Genomic DNA, 20,393 nt, shown 5'->3' on the forward strand with positions numbered 1-20,393 from the left:
GCTGGTACTAATATTAATACAGGTCTCTAAAATTATGAAAGGTTTTGATAGAGTAGACACAGAAAGAGTGCATCCACTTTTGGGGAAGAGCAAAACCAGAGGCCATTAATATAAGATAATCACCAAGAAATCAAATAGGGAATTCAGAAGAAACTTCTTTACCCAGAGTGGTGAGAATGTGGAACTCGCTACCACAGTGAGTAGTTGAAGCGAATAGTGTAGATGCATTTAAGGGGAAGTTGGATAAGCATATGAGGGAGAAGGGAATATGCTGATTAAATGAGGAAGCATGAGACGAGGCTCGAGCGGAGCATAAACACCGGCATGGACTGGTTGGGCCAAATGGCCTGTTTTTATGTAATTCTATACACAATCTCACGGGGGGCTTTACATGATGGAAACAGAAATCAAGGTGCATTGTATTAAAGGGAATGTGGTGGCCGGGATAGAAAATGGCAAAAGGACAGAAAACAGAGAGCGGTGGGTGGATTTTTTTTGGACTGAAGGGATGTAAACAGTCCTAAAAAATGTAGTATCCCAGTATTTATAAATAGGTGCAAAAGAGGTAATCCTGAATCTATTGTTTAGGCCAGTCTTGAGTGCTCTGCTTTAGAAAGGATGTCCAGATCAAGGTGAGTTTACAGAAGAGATTTATTGAGATGATATCAATGGTGATAAGCCTTAGTGACAGCAGAAACATGAGAAACTGGGGCTCTTTTCACTAGAACTAAGAAATTTAAAAGGTGAACTGATAGACATGTTCAAAATTATCAGTGGTTTTGATGATGTAAATAGGGGAAACTATTTCCACTGGTTGTTATGTCAGTAATTATAGGACATAAATTTAAGATCATGAACAAAAGAATGAAAGGAGAGTTCAGCAGAAATTTACTGCACAGAGAGTTGTTAGAGCATGGATTGCCTTACATGCAATGGTGGAAGTAGAATCGCTATTAAAGCAGAAGTGGATAAATATTGAAAAAGAAAAATCAAAAATGCCTAATTCTGTGCCAGTAACATTATATGATCAATTCTCTCCTGACTGTGAAAATTTTTGATTAACTCAATGAAGTGTAAGCTTGGCTCAACTGGTAACACTCTTGCCTCTGAGTCAGAAGACTTTGGGTTCATGTCTCACTTCAAGATTTAGGCATATAATCTGGGCTAACACTTCAGTGAAGCACTGAGGGGGTGCTGTGTTGTCAGAGTTGCTGTTCAAATGGAATAAAAGATCACTTTTCATCACGTTTCAAAGAACAGTAGGGAGTGTCTCTCCAACATTCCTTTCTCAGCCAACACCACCAACAGTAGATTAACTGGTTGTGTCATTTGCCATTTCTGGAAACTAGCTGTGTGTAAATTGGCTGCTATGTACATAACAACAGTGATTGCATTTCAAAAAATAAATAATTGGATTTGAAGAGCTATATAAATGCAAAACCCTTTCTTTCAATGACTCTTGAACTATAGCTAACCAAATTATAGACATTTTCAAGGCAATGGTTATTTTATTTTGTAGGTTCCAGATAGATAGATGTCAGCAAATGCAAGCATGCAGACCAAATCATCATCCTTGATGGCTCAGCTATCAAAAATAAGTTCTGCAGTATAAAGGCCAGGTGCTTTGATTTGGAAATCAGCCAGGTGCAGAATGCATTTTTCAAGACTAACACGATGACACCTCGTTAAGTTATTAATTGGGTATGACAGGCCTGGACGAGATGTGAGCTATTAATCAAATGGTGAGTGTTCACGATGCTCCATTGTATCTTTGAAGCTGACTTGAATGTCAGCTTTCTGCTTCTAGACCACTTTAGGCTGTAATAAATACAAGAAACGGCTGGCCAGTTCTTCCCCTTTTCATCATCATGATTATCCAATTATCTCTTAAACATTATTGAGTCAATTTCAATAACACTTGTGATAATCCATATCACATCCTCATAACCCTTTGAGCAAAAAAATATTCATCTAACTCCCCCTTTGAAAGAAAGATGTGTGTATCTGCATTTCAGATCTCTCTGTTCCTTTGAACCATTAACATTTTTACCATTTAGGGTATATTTCCATTCTCTGTTGCTTGTCCCAAAATGTACTACTTCACAGGGAGTGTTATTAAATACGTGAAATGAGATCAGTGGGTTGCATCCATCCACAGGGGCATGCAATTACACAAAAGTTATTCTCAAGCCATTTTTCTATTGCCTAAAGCCTGTTGTCAATTATGAGCAAGAGGGTTCTTCTGCAGTACTGCCAGTGACTAGTCCAGCCTCTTCAATACACCTGTGAGGGCATTCTCAGGTGTGGAGAGTATTATACTGAGTTGTTATCCCTCCTAAAAGCCCAGTTAGTTATAAAAAATCTTCATGGAGCATGGCAAGTTGGTGGAGTGAAAATCTATCCCATGCATTTTTTTGTATCATTCTCTGTTCCAGCACACTCCCCTTTATTAAAGCAAAACATTGTTTCGGTAATTTCAATGGATCTGTTAATGGTACAGAAGAAATGTGCACAATCACCTTTAATACCATTTTCTAAGTAAAACAGTGTAATGGGAATTCAGTCCCGTTAAAATGGATGAGTAACAAAATCTCGACATCAACCAAACTTGCTCTGAAAATGACCTTGCAGTTATTAAGCTTGATTTTAACTCAGATAGTGCAGTGGTACAGTAGATCAGAGCACTAATGTACTGCAGTTTGGAATAGTTGGACATGTGTTTTCACCTCTGATTCCCTCACACAAGAGCATAATTCCGTTAGGGTGTAAACAATTACAGAAAATGTGAGGAAAGCTGATAGTTTTCACGGATTTTCAGCAAACTGCATTATTCACACCTGTAGTGCATTTTTCCCATTCATGGAGTGCTGAGATGTAAATAATGAAACCAGGGAGGAAAAATAGCTTGTTAATGTTTCAAATGTACTCGCTGAGGTTATTTGCCTAGAAGCAGTTGTTTTTCTCTTTTCTCCATTCAATTGGGATAATATTCAAGCAGAGCTGAAGCTGCCAATGGGACACAGTATCTGGATCAGTCTGGCTGCTTTCAGTGGGATGTAAGTGATGATCCTGTTGTCGTTGTCACATCTGACCTGTACCCCATTCACAATTAGGAACATAGGAACAGGAGTAGGCCATTCAGACCCTCGAACCTGCTCCGCCACTCAATGAGATCATGGCTGATCTGCGACCTAATTCCGTATACCTGCCTTTTGCCCATATCCCTTAATACCTTTGGTTAACAGAAAGCTATCAATCTCCGATTTAAAATTAACAATTGATCTAGCACCAATTGCCATTTGCGGAAGAGAGTTCCAAACTTCTACCACGCTTTGTGTGTAGAAATGTTTCCTAATTTCACTCCTGAAAGGTCAAGCTCTAATTTTTAGACTGTGCCCCCTAGTCCAAGAATCCCCAACCAGTGGAAATAGCTTATCTCTATCTATCCTATCTGTTCCCCTTACTATCTTGAAAACTTTGATCAGATCAACCCTTTAACCGTCTAAATTCTAGGGAATACAACCCTAATTTGTGTCATCTCTCCTCGTAACTTAACCCTTGAAGTCCGGGTATCATTCTGGTAAACCTATGCTACACCCCCTCCAAGGCCAATATATCCTTCCTAAGGTGTGGTGCCCAGAACTGCTCACAGTACTCCAGGTGTGGTCTAACCAGGGTTTTGTATAGCTGCAGCATAACTTCTACTCCCTTTTATTCTAGTCCTCTAGATATAAAGGCCAGTATCCCATTAGACTTTTAAAATTATTTTCTGTACCTGATCATGACATTTTAATGATCTATGTACCTGGACCCCCAAGTCTCTTTGGACCTCCACTGTTTATAGCCTTTTGTCATTTAGAAATTACCCTGTTCTATCCTTTTTAGGTCCAAAGTGGATGACCTCACATTTGCCTACATTGAAATCCATTTGTCATAGTTTTGCCCATTTACTTAATCTGTCAATATCCCTTTGTAATTTTATGCTTCCATCTGCACTGCCTATAATTCCACCTCTCTTTGTGTCATCGGCAAATTTGGATAAATGACTTTCTATGCCATTATCTAAGTCATTAATAAATAGGGTGAATAGTTGAGGCTCCAACACAGATCCCTGTGGGACACCACTAGTCACCTCCGGCCAATTTGAGTACTTACCCATTATCCCTACGACCTGTCTCCTGCCGCTCAGCCAATTTCCTAACCAGGTCAATAATTTGCCCTCAATTCCATGGGCTTCTACCTTAGTTAACAGTCTCTTATGTGGGACTGATTGTGGTGAGATTCTGAGGACCAAGGTGAGATTTTTTCAAGAGCACCAATGCTGATGGAATAGATGGCAGATGAGGTTGAGATGACAGAAGCGATCTGTCAATGGTGAGAGAGGTTGTTCCAATAAGGTGACACTGGATAGAGATTTTGCTCCAAACACTTGAAACCTGCATAAAGTTCAATCGGTCTTCCAAATGCAGTAAGCAACAGCTTCTGAGCTTGGAAAGTGAACACCTATGAAATGGAAGCTTTAATAGACCATTTGTAGCTGTCAAGTAAAGAAATCATAATTTACTGACACAACACCCGACCTCCTTACCTGACGTGATCCCCAAGCAGCAGGAAAGCTGTTGGCGAACTCTAAAAATCTAAAGGTAAGCTTAAAATACTATTTAATTGCCTCTTAACAGTCTAACTAATGATCTAAATTGCCTCCCCCCCCCGCGCTTGGTTTTGGGTCTGTTCAGCGATGACTCTCGTCAAGGGCGAGAGTGACTGCCTTCGACATCAAGGCAGCATTTGACTGAGTGTGGTATCAAGGAGCCCTAGTAAAATTGAAGTCAATGGGAATCAGGGGAAAACTCTCCACTGGCTGGAGTCATATCTAGCACAAAGGAAGATGGTTGTGGTTGTTGGAGGCCAATCATCTCAGCCCCAGGACATCGCTGCAGGAGTTCCTCAGGGCCGTGCCCTAGGCCCAACCATCTTCAGCAGCTTCATCAATGACCTTCCCTCCATCATAAGGTCAGAAGTGGGGCTGTTCGCTGATGACTGCACAGTGTTCAGTTCCATTCGCAACTCCCCAGATAATGAAGCAGTCCGTGCCCGCGTGCAGCAAGACCTGGACAACATTCAGGCTTGGGCTGATAAGTGGCAAGTAACATTTGTGTCACACAAGTGCTAGACAATGACTATCTCCAACAAGCGAGAGTCTAACCACTGCCCCTTGACATTCAATGGCATTACCATCACCGAATCCCCCACTATCAACATCCTGGGGGTAACTACTGATCAGAAACTTAACTGGACCAGCTACATAAATACTGTGGCAACAAGAGCAGGTCAGAGGTTGGGTATTCTGCAGTGAGTGTCTCACCTCCTTACTCCCCAAAGCCTTTCCACCATCTACAAGGCACAAGTCAGAAGTGTGATGGAATACACTCCACTTGCCTGGATGAGTGCAGCTCCAACAACACTCAAGATGCTCGACACCATCCAGGACAAAGCAGCCCATTTGATTGTCACCTCATCCACCAACCTTAAACATTCACTCCATCCACCACCACGCACCATGGCTGCAGTGTGTACCATCTACAAGATGCACTGCAGCAACTCACCAAGGCTTCTTCGGCAGCACCTCCCAAATCCACGACTTCTGCCATCTAGAAGGACACGGGCAGCAGGCGCATGAGAGTTCCAAGTTCCCCTCCAAGTTGCACACCATCCTGACTTGGAAATATATTGCCGTTCCTACATCCTGAAACTCCCTCCCTAACAGCACTGTGGGAGTACCTTCACCACACGGACTACAGCGGTTCAAGAAGGCGGCTCACCACTACCTTCTCAAGGGCAATTAGGGATGGGCAATAAATACTGGCCTTGCCAGCGATGCCCACATCCCATGAATGAATTTTTAAAAATTGCAAAAATGTTTGTTTCTGGGCTGGCACGTAGTCTGGTATACTGCCTTGCTCTGATTCTTGCTACAAACTATTGCTTCCTGCACCATCATCCGTAAAGAGAGCTGAGAGTTCATTTATAAGTGCATTAATGCATTTCTTCAATTCACTACTTCCTTTAAAATTACTGAGCAGCCAAAAATTTTCTCAGTGTGTGAGCATAAAACATTGATGCTGTGGGTTCTTAAAATCGGAAGAAGATAGAATGAACTTTGTATGTAGCAGCTGGTGTGCACCACAATCCTACCTCTTCAAGAGGAGTGCATTTGACCATCTCCATATCAGTAAAAGCCATCATTTTGTGTTCAAATGTTGCCATGGTCTTCAGTGATTTGAAGTCTCCGTTAGTGCCACCGTAAAACATGCTATCGGGAATCATGACCATTACTTGATCATTACCAGGTAGGTGCACCTCTGCCTATGAATGCAGCTGTGAGGTTCCTGGTGGGTGACCACAATCTGTCTCTGATTTAGCTTGATCTCCCTGGCATCCATCCATTGCTCATCCTCTTCTGCCACCAAAAATCATAAGGGGCATTTCTACTGGTGAGGTCCACTATGCCGAACTCATTGATGTACCAAAAATAATTGACACACAATCTCATTGTAGCACAAAATAGGCGATGGCAGTCAATGGTAAAGACAATTGAGCGGGAATGTAAAATAGGCTGCCAATTCGCTATCACCCATTTAGCACTAACACCGAAAACCAGTTTCACCTGCATTGTTTAGGGAAAACAACCTGGCTGCTTTGCAATTGCAAAAGTAATGGATATCAGCTTTTTAGGCCCATCATTTCTGATAGGAGGCATCTGCACGCAGGAAGCCTCCTATCAGAAAAAAATCTACGAACTTATCCGAGGGCTCCCGAGGTGCGTACACTTCTGCTCCTGGGCCTCTCCACAGTCGAAATGCGCAGGGCCCACGTATCCCAGGGGCGCAGGCGGTTCACAAGCTGGGATCCCGTAGGCCAGGCAAACCAGTGGGCGAAGGGAATCTCCCTTCATACTTTTGACAGATAGACCTGTCAAATATATGATTGGAGATCACCCCAAAAGGACACTAAAACATTAAATACATTTTTTTTAAAACATCACGGCCTAGAAATTCAGTTGCGTGCGCCAGCCGTTAGCGCCTTAGGAGGAGTAGATCTCGAGCGCTAGGCACTTAGCGGCCGGGCGCAGGGCGATCTGCGCCTACGCCCAACTTCAGTAGACATTTAGTGCCGGCGCAAAGTGTTTGCGCGCGCTCAGCTGCGCGCGCAGATTATGACGTAATTTCCTCGTGCAACGCCCTTTGTGCGCCCCAATCCGGAACTTCAGTCGCGCCCACCCAATGTGGGCGTGGCGCTCCTAAGAACTGTGAACTGGAACGCAGCAGAGGCCATGCAGGCCTCGGGGAGCGCTAATTAAAGGGCACTTACCCTGAACTATAAAGGCCAGCCATTTTGCAGCAATCACTCTTGTGCAACGGATTTCTGGACAGAGACCAAGGAAGAGAGCTTACTGCTTTGGCCCAACATAGGAGAGGTATTTTTGGCTTCAGGCCAGAGCTTGGCAATTCACCTTCATTGTGAGGTCATTGTTTGCCAGTATATTATGGGGGCTGCATGGGGTGCCAACCCTCAGTTTCAGCATTATGTGCGAAGGGCTCGCAGACGCTGTGTGAGAGGGGCAGCCCTGGCTAGACGCAGAGGGGGCAACAGGCGTCCGCTACCTAGGCCTTACCCACTCAGGAAATACCGACAGCAGGTGTCCTATCTCACCATGCCTGCCGCGCAGTGTGTTAGGAGGCTGCGCTTCAGAAGGGAGGTGGTTGCAGAGATCTGCCATCTGCTTCACAGAGATCTGCGTCCACAGCTGAGGTGCAGGACGTCTCTGTCGGTGGAAGTGAAGGTCACGGTGGCTCTGAACTTCTATGCAAGCGGCTCCTTCCAAGCCGCTGTTGGGGACATTGCTAACATATCCCAGTTCGCTGTGCATTGCTGCATCCGCCAGGTGACCAATGCCCTTTTCAGAAGGAGACACCAATTCATCTCCTTCCCCAGGACCCTGGAGAAGCAGCAGCAGCGTGCAGTGGGATTTGCGAGAACAGCGGGCTTCCCCATGGTGCAGGGCGCCATTGACTGCACGCATGTGGCTTTGCGGGCACCTATCCACAATGCCGAGGATTACCGCAACCGGAAGGGCTACCATTCCCTCAATGTACAGCTGGTGTGTGACCACAGGCAGCGCATCCTAGCTGCCAATGCCGGCTTTCCAGGCAGCAGCCACGATGCATTTATCCTGCGACAGACTACTGTGGCTGACATGTTCCAGGCACAGCCTCCCCCAAGAGGATGGCTTATCGGGGACAAAGGCTATCCTTTGTGTACCTGGCTCATGACCCCGCTCCGCGCGCCCAGGACCCCTGCTGAGGAGGCATACAACGAAAGCCATCAAGCCACTAGGAACATCATAGAACAAACGATTGGTGTCCTCAAGCAACGGTTCCGCTGCCTGGATTGTTCCGGAGGATCTCTGCAGTATTCGCCAGAGAGAGTCTCCCAGGTCGTGGTCGTCTGCTGCATGCTGCACAACCTGGCTATCCGCAGGACTCAGGCACTGCCACCTCACGCTGGAGCACCACCTCAGGAGGAGGAGCAGGAGGAGCATGAGGAGGAGGAGGAGGAGTACCAGCCCAGGAGGGAGGCACAAGGTCCAAGGGCCGCCCGTCGGCGGCTTATTGAACGTCACTTCTAGGCCCCGTCAGGGAATGGCTTGTGGCAATGAAGGGACCTGAATGCAGCCGCTCCGCAAGCCCTCAGCCGGTTAAGGCAACAACCACTTCAAACATCAAACATGGACAAGCTGAATAAATAAAATGCTTTATTGAACAAACTCAGGGCCCTTCCCACATGAAACCCAAAAACAGACAACACCCCCAAAAAACTGTCACACACATGACTCACTCCCACAACCTGGGGAGGAATAACAAAACATTTCCACAAAAATGGCCTTCATCCTCGGCCTTACAAAAACAACCATCCCCATAAACAAAACAACCATCCCCATAAACAAAACAACCATCCCCATAAACAAAACAACCATCCCCATAAACAAAACAACCATCCCCATATAAAAACACATTTGCCCACACCCTCTACTTTGTGGCCCGCGAGGGCGATTCCTTGACCAGCCTTTTGCGGCCCCTGGCCGACCTGCTGCTCCGCCTCAAAGTGTGCCCAGTGGCTGCTGCAAGGCTGGGGGAAGGCTCCTGAGGGGCACATGGCGTGACGGGAGATGCCCTTGGGGATCTGCCTAGACGAGCTCTGGCCCTCGAGGGGCCGGCTGGTGACTGCTGCAGCTGTGGCTGGGCAGCAGCAGGCTCTCCAGCAGCTCGTCGCAGCTCCACTGGGGGAGTGGCAGTGGCGGCTGCAGGAATGGGGGCAAGCTGGCTGATGGCAGGTGCTCGCTGCTCGCCTGAGACACTGACACTCGCCCGGGCCATCACTGCAGCATGCGCAGCAATCTGCTGAAGGACAGACCGCTGTGCTGATGCAGCGCGGCGGGTGCCCTGGCGATGCCTGGCTGACACAGCGAGTGTGGCAGTGAGTGCCCGTACTGCCCTGGTCTGTGCCCGCATCAGACCAGCCAGTGACTGCACGGCACCACTGATCACCTGTCGACTCGCGGACTGCTCTGCCCCAAAATCGGACCGACTCGCGGACTGCTCTGCCCCGAATTCTGCCCGACTCGCGGCCTGTGCTGCTTCGAATTGTTCGAAACTCCTGGCCTGTGAGGCGCCGAAATCGGCCACACTATGAGCCAGGGACTCGATGGCCTCAGGCAACCGTGCCACAACCCCCATGAACTCGGTGTGCCGGCGATCCGAGTCCATGGACATTTGATCGAGGAGGCGCACCTCCTTGGCGAGGACCGTCTCCGGACTGGAGGCCGGACTCTCCCTCTGGGGAGAAGGCCGCCGAGCTGGCCGACCCTTCCCGCGTTGCTGGATGCCACTGGGCCCAGCAACTACACTCCCCTGCGACCCTTCCTCCCTCTGGGAAGAAGGCCGCCGAGCTGGCCGACCCTTCCCGCGTTGCTGCACGCCACTGGGCACAGGAGCTACACTCCCCTGCGACACTTCCCCCTGGCTGTTCTCCAGGGAAGACGTGTCCCCTCCATTGGCATCCCCTGGCGCGGCTGAGGGTTCCCCTGATGGGCCGCCTTGCTCTTCCTCTTCCTCCTCCTCCTCCTCCTCTTCTGAGGGGCTGTCACTGGCAAGTTCAGGGACCTCCTCCTCACCATCTGAAAGCAGGAAGGCACAAGAGTAGCTTTAGAGTGAGGAGAGGGCGTCAGCGAGGGAGGCATGAGTGGTGGCATTCAGCGCATTGGTCGGACAGTGGCAAAGGATGTAGATCTGAAGCGCAAGTGGGACGAGAGAGGTCGGAAAGGTGATGTCCTTACCATTGGTGCCCAGAACAGGGTCGGCATCTCCAGATGCAACGGGGCCAATCACCCGGGCACCCATGAGGCTACCCACATGCTCTTCAAGGTCACTGAGCTGCTGGATCTGGGGACCGCCTCCCCCGGTCACAGTCCGGCTCCTCTGATTGTGTGCCAGCTTGGCCTGCAAGAGAAAGGACGGCCTCTAAGTACAGTGTGGTGCCCAGATCTTGTGTGCACTGCCTCCCATGGTCGAATAGCTTGGCCAGTGTGGTGCCGTGATCTTGTGTGCACTGCCTCCCATGGTCGAATAGCTTGGCCAGTGTGGTGCCGTGATCTTGTGTGCACTGCCTCCCATGGTCGAATAGCTTGGCCAGTGTGGTGCCCTGATCTTGTGTGCACTGCCTCCCATGGTCGAATAGCTTGGCCAGTGTGTAAAGTGCAGAATGTGCAATTGATGTTCATGCCAGTCCCATAGCTGCTGGATGAGGGCTGGCCATTAGGGCTTTTAGGTCCCTTTGCCCATAATGTGAGGTGCACATGCAAGGATGAGGAGGACACTGGAAAGGGCACCCACCCTGACAATCCTTGTGAGGTCATTGAATTTTTTCCGGCATTGGACACCAGTCCTGGGGACCTCGCTGTTGGATGTGACCCTGTGGGCGACCTCCCTCCAGGCTTTCCTGTAGACGCTGGTGGTAGGCTTCTTGCCACTGTCCGGGAACAAGAGTTTGCGTCTCCTCTCCAAAGCCCTAACCAGCACCCTCAAATCATGTCCAGTGAAGTGCTGCGCTCGTTCATGGGCCTTCTGCATCTTTCCCGGCGCTATTTCTGTTCAGCAGCAGTGTTTAGGCCAAGCTGGAGGGCTGCAGTGTCCAGGGCGTGGCAGCAGATGAACTCGACCCTTCCCCCTTTAAGAGCTGGCCGGCGCCAGGGTGTCTGCTGTCAATCAAGAAATGACCGCACCTGCGCTGCGCCCGGCCTCGGCGGTTTAGCTCAGCACCGCCGGCTTTGCGCCTAAAGATAGTTGTGTAATGCCAGTTTTAGCGCTCGAGCAAACTCTTAGTGCGAAGCTACTGAATATCGGCGAAGTGGCCTCGACTTTGCGCCGGGCGCAAACTTTACCGGCCGCCCGACTTTTCCGCCCCAAAAGTGGCTATACTGAATTTCTAGGCCCACGTTTTTAAAATCAATTAAAATTACATTAAATTAAATATTTTAAACAAAAATGTAATTTTTGGAAAAAAAAATTGGAGTTTTTTATGGGGCTAAAAATAAACTTACCTTTTTTTAAAAGTATTTAAAAATTATAAATGAGTGAAAAAATTTATTTTTGAACTTTTTTCAACTCTTATGCTGGTAAAAGCAGGCCTTACATGTGCTTTTACCAGCCGTAAGATTTCTGAGGGTTTTCTGCGGGTGGATGTTCTCCAGAAAGCGGAACTCTCCCCCCGCAGAGGCCCTTCTCCAGTGCAGGCGTCCGATCTGTCAAGAGCAATCTTGATAGATCGAAAATGCTGGTTTTCAGCGCATGCACTTCACATGCCTGAAACCGGCATTTCCGATGTCCCTACGGGTGTGTTCACAGCCTGTACACAACCGTAGGCACCGGAAAATACGGGCCTTAATCTGCTGCTGGCTTTACATTCTGCAGCAGCATGCAATTTCCCACCACCTGCAGGTGAACTCCCAATGAAAGGCATTTTCTGTGCCTGGAGCTCACCCATCATATTTAGATCATGTTGACCCCAGAAATTTACACAGGGTCAGTGCACTATGGATCAGGTAGGTGCAAATTTCACAACACCTGACTGCTGGTTGATCCTCTGCCAATCGGAAAACCTAGGCTAGAATGGTGAGGTGTAACTGTAGATCCTAGGGCCTAGAAATTCAGTGGCCTGCGCCACCAGTTTGCGCCCAAAGAAGGCACTCAGTGGCTTTTGCGCCACTGGCCACACCTACCGCGATATTTAGCGGGGCGCTAATGGCAGCGTTAGCCTGTAGCGCTGCGCCGCCACCGATGACGTCATCGGTGTGCGCAGCGCCCCGCTACCGCCCCGATGACCATATTTGGTCGCGCCCGCCTCTTCAGCGCCGGCCGCAAATAGCGACCGGTACACAGGGGCCAACCTGTGGCGGTAGTGGCGCTAGTTAAGGTGGAGGTGCGGCCGGCCGCTTTTTCGGCGGCCGCCTGCCCGCACCTCCGTCCCCGGCCTCCTACACCCCCACCCCCCCGCGACATTGCCGGCTATTTCCCGAGAGCCCGGCACTTCTCCTTGGTGCCGGGCTCATTTGCCAGCACTCGTGAGCGGGGATCGCGCTGTTGCAGGCACCTCCCCTTTAACAGTGGGAGGAAGGCCTGCAGTACCGCAGCGTGCCGTGCCGCAGCGTGTGGCGCTGCGGCCCTTAGCGCGCCGATATTCAGTTTCAGCGCCCCAAGCGGGGCGCGGGAAGTCTCGTTTAGCGGCCCGCTTCCATTTGGGGCGCAGAAACTGAATATCCCGATGGCGCAAGTGGCTCCGCTCGCAGCGGTAATTCCGGCGCCCAGGCGAGCTTGGCGCCCCAAACTGAATTTTTAGCCCTATGTTTCAGGCATCAATGTTGCAATTTGACGCTGGTTAGTTCATGACCTTGAAGATACTAATAGCCTAGATACAGCTCTGCAGTGTTACTGACGTGGGCTCTGATATGGGTAGGACATTCACAGTCAGTGCAGTGATCTTGACAACTTTGTACTGTATTGAGACTTTACCAAAAAATGTTTGGTTATTCCACAGCTGCCACAGATTACAATATTATATCACAGGATAGATATCAACTTTGTGTTGCATTGAGGTTTTTGATGCTGACAAGGTTTATAAGGAATTCCCAAGAAGCTACCAGTTTTTATAGCCAAGTTTTTAACTAGTTTACCCCAATGTAGGTTGGATGTGAGTACTGAGCCAATTGCTGAATGTTGTAACTGAAAGGCATTCGCAATTCTTATAGCATCGAGGTGGATAGAGAACATCATGTTCCGTTTTTTCCCAGCAGAATCATGGGCTTGGTCTTCTGAAGATAACATCACTTGTGTATAAATTCTACCTACGTCAGCACACAGCCTGTCTTGCAGATAGCAACTTAACCAGTCTGAGGAGGAGAGCAACATTACTTTTGATGGCATCGTTACTGAAAACAGCCAAACACATTTCCCCCAGAAGACCTTCTGAATTGGTGGTAGAATAGGATGATGAATGTCCATTATCACAACATGATATTTGTATCCTCTAAGTAAGTTCCATATCCAGTTCAATAGCACACTAAATAGGACACAAGAGATCGAATGCTCAGTGAGGCTGGATTGCTCTAGAAATGTCAAGAGCTACTAATTAGACTTCACAGTGGTTATCAGGACAATCATTCCATTTCTGGCCCCTGAGATTGAGTTATCATCATTTGTTCTGAAGCCAAATTGATAACTACACAGCTGGTTGTTACTGTTCAAATGTGCAGCAGCTTGTCATTCACTGTAGTTTCCATAAACGCTGATATTCTCAGTAATAGGTATACTGGTCTGTAATTATTGAGGTCTGATTTTAACCCCTTCTTGTTGATGGGCAAAACGTTTGTTGCTTTTCATTTGAATGGGATGTTGGTTGGCAGGTGTCGTGGAAATGCATTAGCCAAGGTAGCAGGTGTTCGTAAGATACAAATTCAATCACCTCTGGGATGTGAATAAGTAGTTGTTCTGGAATCCAACTTTTGAAGGAGATACTTAACTGGGTAAACTTCCTTTATCATAGAAGACCTATGGTTACCACAAGAGAGGGGGCCTTCCTTTTTCCAATGGTGTAAACCAATTCTTGTTCTCTAAATATTACTTCAGAATATCCACAATATAAACTAACTACAACATAAATAAATTCCTTGGGATACAAAACAAACAAATGATATTCCATCTGAGATATTGTTCCAAATCTACATAAATGGCCTGATACCAAAACCAAATGTAACTTTGTCAAATTTGCGAATGACACTAAAATGGGAAGTATAGTACAGCCAGATATTAAGCTAATGATTTGCAGAAGCACAAGAAGGCTTAGAGTAGGGACTGGCAGTAATAGTAGACTAAACACTTTTGATGTTTAGACAATGTCGAACAGCAATTTAAAACACTAATTAAATGCACAGCCAGGGGAGTAGAGGGGTAATTTTCTCGCTATATGCTGACAGTGAAGAGTCTTGCCCACCAGCAGTGCCTATCGAAAATTACCCAGACCACATTTGCAGTAATGTATTCTGTTCTGGTCATCACACCACAAACCAATGTGCAGGTATCAGAAAAGACGCGCAATAAGATTGATCATAAATGTAAAGGTGATGACAAAAATTCAGCAAAGCTGAAGACATACAAGCTAAAAGAAAGCTGATAACAGGAAACATTGGTGAGATAAATAAAAATATCAAATGGCCAAACCTAGATTATTGCTACAAAGTAAACTCAGAAAGTAGGATCAGAACAAACAAATTGAAATGTGAATAAAGGAAGGATTTCTTTACTCAGAGAATGATAAATGAGGCTGCTGAGGATTGTAGGGTTCTCAAAATTCCCACATTCCCCGAAAGTTATGGATAAAGGGACCCTGTATGGACCAGTTATTAAAAAGGGTACCCAAAATGGCTTCTGAAACCTCGTGACCAAGGACTGCAGGATTTTTAAAGCAAGGCCCTGCAAAAGGCAGGCCCATTCAAATCCTGAAACGAAACCTAACATGCATGGATCTGTGAAAAACTTTATCATTTTCTAAAGCCAGACAGCTAGGTAAACACAGAATATGCATTCTTCATCTTGGAACAGATCAAGTCAGGATGGACCTAATCTTGAGGCCATTAACTTTTTGCATAAATAATCGGTAACAGCTCACATTAGCTACCAAGCCAGGAAAAGACGATTAAACTTCATAAATAACAAACAGCCAGGATATTGAAGCCATTAAAAACAAGGAGACAACCACCCCAAAACCCGTTAAAGTGGATGACTGTAATCACTTTAGACGAGCCCACCAAAATTAGACAAAGAACTGACCTGATTTGGCGCGCAGGTAAGGGGTGAAGAACCGGGTATAATTGTAGGCCCACCAGTAGCCAATGTCTCTTGCCTCTCTCTCTTGCCTCCTGCCTCTTCACTGTCTCTTCATCCTCTCCTCCCTCCCCACGCTGCTCGACACCGAGGACGCCCATTACAACACCGGGGGCCAAACGCGGGAGGAGAACGGAACCCGAATTCAAACACGCACAGGACACCCGGGGCCACAACCGGGCAGATGAGATGAGACGAATGGCCAAAACCCGATAAGCAGAGAAGGGCAGCGAAAAAGAGCATTGGGGACAAGAGGGCACACACCCTGACCTAGTTATAAGCTGGCATTTGAAGCATGGGTAGGAAGATCAAAGTAACGATATAAACCGCCAACCGAGCCCCAACCGCAACAAAACCGTCGGTGACCAAACCACCACCAGAAGAACAACCATTTTCTGCAAAGTAAAGTACCCAACAAAGACTTTACACCATTTCTCTAATGGAGGAAAAGGAGGGTGCTTTACACAGACGATGCCGCCGCCGCACCCTGGGACCACGTGATGACAGCAGGTCCCAAAGGACAACAAGAGCGAACCCCAAAACCACAACCGGCTTAATCAACAGGTTTTGAACCATAAAAAGGAACCCCATTGGTGAGCATAAATCCCTGACCCCTCGTAGCTTAATCTAGTTAGGTATTGGGGGTGGGACAAGGTTAAGGGGATTTTTAATGTGCTTGTTCCCTCGATGTGCCGTGTGCTCCCCATTCCCAAATAAGTGTAATTTTATATGCCTGTAATTATTCTAGTAATTCTCAGTGTTGTGACTTTATTGTGCCTTTAATAAAAATTACGGTTTTCTTGCACCAAACCAATTGTCTACTCTATTTTCTGTATCGCCACCTGTACCTAAGTCCAGTGTCTAGAACCCAGGGGTGTGGGAGCAATTCAAACAGCTCAGAGACAGTCAGGGGCAGAGCTGACTGGGCACACACCAACCCCTACAGAAATGGCGACCGCGGCAGGACTCCGGCAACAGGGGTGCGATACAGTAGACAATGGTTCGGAAGAGCAAACCATGATAGAGGAAAGGATTTCTGATTATGTGTTCAGCAAGGTGAATATCACGAAGAAGTGGATCACCAATCTATTAAAGGCTGGGTGTCCGGTAGATGCCATAGCTAAGTGGACAGAAGGGAAGGAGCACAAGAAATCCCTAGAGAAGGCAGTCTGGCAGATATGCTTCAAGAAGCAGGTCCAGCTTTTGGACAGGCTCGTTGCAGCACAGGCAGCCGAGATAAGGGAGTCAGCCCTGGAGGTCCAGGACAAGGCTCTAGCAGGGGCGAAGTTACTGGTAGCATTGCAGGCCCTGAATCAGGAAAAGGTACAATTAATGGGAGAACATAAGACCAGGTAGGAATACCCACAGTGCCAGGTCACCGAAGCCAAGAGCAGTGAGTTGAGGTTGCGGGAGAAGAATGCCCGCCTAGCAATACAAGTAAGAGAGCAGGAGGAGAAAGTAAAAGAAGTAAAGGCAGCCTATAAGTTGGCAACGAACAGGGGTTTGAAGATGCAGATCATGGCCCCTGCAAGGAACAGATAGAGAATCTGAGCCTGGCCCTAAGGAAGGCAAAGGGCATGGTGTGCCTCATAAGCCCGAAGGCGGCCCAGGCAGATTTTACAAGGAACCTGGGGAGAACGGTTCAGACACCACAGGTAGTGCCAAGGGATGACCCAGTTGAGGAACAGGAGGTCCCGCGACCATCACCCGTAGCGTCAGGTTTTAGCGAGGTTTGGCAGCAAAGGGGGGTGGAGTCAGGGGTAGAAGCAGAGGTGGAAACATAGAAACATAGAAGATAGGAGCAGGAGTAGGCCATTCGGCCCCTCGAGCCTGATCCACCATTCAATGAGATCATGGCTGATCATCCATACTCAGTACCCTGCCTTCTCCCCATATCCCTTGATCCCTTTAGCCTTAAGAGGTGGAATAACCCCCGCAAGAGAGGCTGGAACCAGGCCGGATGTGCCCAGCCCGGCATCGGAGGTTCGGCCCACCCGTTAATGGCGAGGACGTGGGACCCCTCCAAACCAGTTCCTATTACCCTGAAGCACCCAACAGCTTAGGGCTATGGTGAGCCATATCCCAAAGATCACCGAAAAAGGGGACCCCTCGGTCCACTTCAGGGAAGTGGAACAGGCAGCCAGCGTCAACAAGTGCGATGATGCTGAGCAGGCTAAAATGCTGCTGTTCTCTTTAGAGAGTAGGCTCCTCCAGTCTCTCTCTGGCGAGTGTAAGAGGGGGCAGAGCGGGTATGAGGAGCTCAGGGATAAAGTTCTGGAGGCCATGGGGATGAATGAGGGAAGTCCTTTCTCCCATGTGGAGAAGACAGTGCAGTTTGCAGGGGAAACCCCGCAGGCTTTCGCGGACAGGTTATGGCCGGTGTACAGGAGTGCCTGTCCTGGGGCACCTAACCGGGCATTCCTGAACCGGGATCAGCTGGCCCAATAGCTCTGTTGCCTGGTGGCAAACAGCTTGCCACAGGCCCAGGCCAAAGTGGAACTCTGGTTCGACCCTAGGAATCCCCTGACCACCGAAATTACGGTGATCAGACAGTTGACCCTAGCCTATAAGAACGGTAGGGGAACCGATGCACACCCACCAGAGGGGAAGGTGCATGAGGTAAAACCCAGACAGGGTAGGAAGGAGTGGCATCAGGAAGGGAATAACCCTTCTAGCACAAAGCTCAATTGTTACGGGTGTGGGAAGGATGGACACTGGAGAAAGGACTGCAAAAACCCTTGGAAGGACAACAAGGGAAGGAATTCCACAGCCCCAGCCCAAAAGACAGAGACAGGAATCCCTCCCGCCACGGTCGAGTCATTTTTGGATGCCATGAGGTCCTTATTGACCGGTCAAGGGAGAGTATCAGCCACTACCGGTGCTCTGACCCCATCAGCTCCATCCAACCCACAGCCCTGACTAGAACCAGCGCAGCCTGTCGACTTGTGTCCCCTTGAAAACGACGAGGGGAGCAGGCCCTGTGTTAAGATGCGGGTGGAGACGGTGCAGGGGAGATATTCGGTGGACACTGGAGCTTCTAGCACGGTGGTCCATTCGGAGGACCCTGTTAAGTCTGTGTGTTATATTGCGAATTACTACACAGACCACAAGAGTAACTTTAACAGGTCTTTACTAGTTGAAGGTCAGGGCGGAACTGCCCAATAAATCATTACACAGCACTTATATACCGGTGTGGTCACCACCGGTATTACAGTATACAGCAGCCAAGATAAAGTAGTGCAACCCTTAAAATAGTTCTCTTAAAGGTGGAACGGTTACATACACTACAATCCTCCCTTTTTGGGTTAACAGTATATCTTCCCATTAAACATAACATCATAACATATATACACAACTTAATGTAAAAACAGTTCACAGATTCAGTCTTTCTGGAGGCTTCCTGACTCGGTCCGGATAACGCCTCGGTGGTGTAGTAGGTTCTGTTGGCAAGGTCAATTCGGCTTGAACGTCAGTGTCGGGTTCATCTGGTGCCAGTATCACCGGATCGGAGGTAGATACTATGGGTATCTCTGCTTCATCATTAGGCATATAGAGTTGTGGTGTAGGTTGTCCCTTTTTGGATGACGCTATGATCTGGTCAGCATGGCGCCTTATTATGCTTTCACCAATGTCCACGGTATACATCAGCGGTCCTAGTCGTGTGCAAATAGTTCCAGGCTGCCATTTCTCGGTACGGTAGTCCCGGGCCAAAACTTGTTGACCTATCTGGAAGGTTCTAGTTGGCCGTTCATTCATGCCTTGAAATTGCCGGTTCTCTACGTCCCTTCTGATGTTTGGCTTGATCAAATCCAGCCGGCATCTTAGTCTTCTATTGAAAAACATCATGGCGGGAGTTTGGTTTGTGACCGCATGTGTTGCATTCCTGTACGCCAACAAGAAGTTATCTACCTTATGTTGTAGATTTATGTCTTCATTACCCATGGCCTTTATGGCCTTCTTGAAGGTCTGGACAAACCTTTCAGCTAATCCATTGGTGGCGGGATGGTATGGGGCAGACGTGTAGTGCTTAACCCCATTGTTTTTTAAGAACTTCCTGAATTCTTCGGACACAAATTGCGGTCCATTATCAGAACAGATCTGTTCCGGCAGCCCATTCCTGGCAAATATGGTCCCTAATACTGTGATGGTTTTTTCCGTGGTGGTGGAGGACATCTTTATTACCTCCGGCCACTTGGAGTGTGCATCCACCGCGATTAAGAACATTGAGTCCATAAATGGACCAGCAAAGTCGATATGTACCCTTTGCCATGGAGATGAGGGCCACTCCCATGGATGCAGAGGAGCTTGTGGTGGGGCGTTTTGGACCTTCTGGCATCCTAAACAGCTCTTGGTCATTTCTTCGATGTCTCCATCGATACCTGGCCACCACACGAATGCTCTGGCTAGGTTCTTCATTTTCACACCACCCAGATGCCCCTCGTGAAGCTCCTTTAGCACTTTTTGCTGGAGTTTGGGTGGAATCACCACTCTGGATCCACACATCAAAGTTCCTCGGCACACTGACAGCTGTTCTCTTCTTTGCGAAAATGCTGGCAACAGTGGTTTGCCATGTGCTGGCCATCTCTTCACCGTTAAATCGTAGACCCGTGAGAGAGTCGGGTCATTTCTCGTTTCCCTTTCAATGGCAGAATTTGTTACTGGTAGACATTCCACTATGGTAGAGTGGAACATCTCCACTGGGTCTACTGTAGGTGCCTCTTCTACCGTTGGCAATGGTAGGCACGATAAACCGTCAGCATTCCCATGCTGTTTTGATCCTTTGTATTCTATGTCATATTGGTGTGCCCCTAGGAAAAGGGACCATCTCTGTAGCCTTTGCGCTGTCATAATGGAAACGCCCTTTTTAGGGTTGAATATGGATACCAACGGCTGGTGGTC

Source organism: Somniosus microcephalus, chromosome 11 (genome assembly GCF_052327205.1).
Source record: "Somniosus microcephalus isolate GS21.2 chromosome 11, FLI_Smic_1.0, whole genome shotgun sequence".
Classification (NCBI taxonomy): Eukaryota; Metazoa; Chordata; class Chondrichthyes; order Squaliformes; family Somniosidae; genus Somniosus; species Somniosus microcephalus.